At 30.0% G+C, this 1,841-nt stretch overlaps 1 protein-coding gene across 2 annotated transcripts in view; it reads left to right on the top strand.

Moving 5' to 3' along the window:
* The window catches only part of LOC106467263 (zinc finger protein rotund-like), a 155,978-nt gene that overhangs the window by 146,544 nt on the left and 7,593 nt on the right, over positions 1–1,841 (top strand). The gene's annotated exons all lie outside the window — the stretch shown is intronic.

The following is a 1,841-nucleotide window of genomic DNA, read 5'->3' as shown; positions in this document are numbered from 1 at the left end:
CCCCTTTTTATACAGACATTCTTGTTCAGGAACTAACTCAAGTAACTCAGAATTCCCCCTTTTTATACAGACATTCTTGTTCAGGAACTAACTCAAGTAACTCAGAATTCCCCCTTTTTATACAGTAAACATTCTTGTTCAGGAACTAACTCATGTAACTCGGAATTCCCCCTTTTTATACAGTAAACATTCTTGTTCAGGAATTAGCTCATGGAACTAAAAATTAATTCTAATAATATAAACATTTACTCACATCCTACCAAATTGGCGGTGCAGAATATATTTTAAAAGAAAAACTACTCAGACAAATACATTATTTTTTATTTTCTGTTTGAAGTAAGGAGTAAAAGATATCATTTGGTCTTTTGTTACTGTAGAGAATATGGTGGTTCATCAAATTAGAAACAAAGGATTTAGATCTGAATACACGAACATATTTTATATTATATAAGGCCTACTGCTCTGTCAATTTCTACCAATTGTGAGATGTAAGATACTGTAGAATTTTGAATACAACAGAATTTGGTTATCATTATTAATGTGTCTTCTAGTTCATTAGTAGCTTTACAATTTAATCTAAATTCATGTGGCATTATGAATTTTTAGCTTTAAGTTACGTATATTATTATTATTCTTTTGCATTGCTGTTTTACAACTTGTGATATCAAAGCAGTTAAACTTTAAACTTACCCTCTCTCCTATTGATGAGAATTTTCTGGATTATACTAATACAGCCAACATTACTGGATGATATATGTTAGTAAATCTTAAGCTAACAAAATTTTCTTTTGCTCTTGTCATTCTGAAGGTGGGGTTATTTTAGGTAAAGTTTTTTTTGTTTGAATGTATAAAAATGTGTTACATACATAAAAAGGTGAAGCAATAAATCTAAAGTTGAAACACCACAGTAAATGATAATTCAAATTGTACTTTAGAAATGATTGTTTCAAATTCATGAAATGAAATCTAATAGACTGAAAAATGAAAAATAGCTGATACTGGATAACGAATCCCATAACATGATTAGCAGAGCACTGCAGTTTTGAAATATATCAGATCTTATCAGTCCAGCTTCGCGACATTAATGTTATCAAAAATATATCACTCAAAACCGTAATATTCAATATCATTCAATATAATCATAACATGATTAGCAGAGCACTGCAGTTTTGAAATATATCAGATTTTATCAGTCCAGCTTAGCGACATTAATGTTATCAAAAATATATCACTCAAAACCGTAATATTCAATATTATCCAATATAATCAGTTATCTTATCATTCATATGTGGCCTAAACAATCATAAGGTAGGAATCTTTGATTATTAAATTTGGTTGTAAAGCTGGAGAACCTCAAACATTCTTTCAAAACAAAACTTGTGTTCAAAGTTAACTTCTCTTCCTACCACCAGACATGCCATTAACAGGTTCTTAGTTTTTTTTCCAATCAAGTTTTGCTACAATACAGCTACTTCCATGTGTGTTGTATTTGTAATACTTAACAGATAATTTATAAGAAATCTCAGAGATCCTAAAGGTCACTCCACAACTTGCCAGGTGAATCAGTTACATGGCCAAACAAGACGTGTTTTCTAAATCAAGTTATACTAAGTTACATTTTTAAAGTTAGCTGGAAGGAGCTGCGGGTCATAATAATAAATAATTTAATAAGATAGGCTTAGAACACCAAAGAATGTGAACAAATTTTCTAGTATAGTTTGAAGTAATTTATATATACAAATTTATGTGAAGCGTACAGAATATATTGTTACGTCTCCGTTTGTCAATTGATTTTTTCGTAACTTCGTTCTGACGAAACTTTAACGACACAAGTCTTTACT

Source organism: Limulus polyphemus, unplaced genomic scaffold (genome assembly GCF_000517525.1).
Source record: "Limulus polyphemus unplaced genomic scaffold, Limulus_polyphemus-2.1.2 Scaffold2548, whole genome shotgun sequence".
Classification (NCBI taxonomy): Eukaryota; Metazoa; Arthropoda; class Merostomata; order Xiphosura; family Limulidae; genus Limulus; species Limulus polyphemus.
Note: the sequence above shows the minus strand (reverse complement) of the source record. Positions and strands in the feature narration are given on the sequence as shown.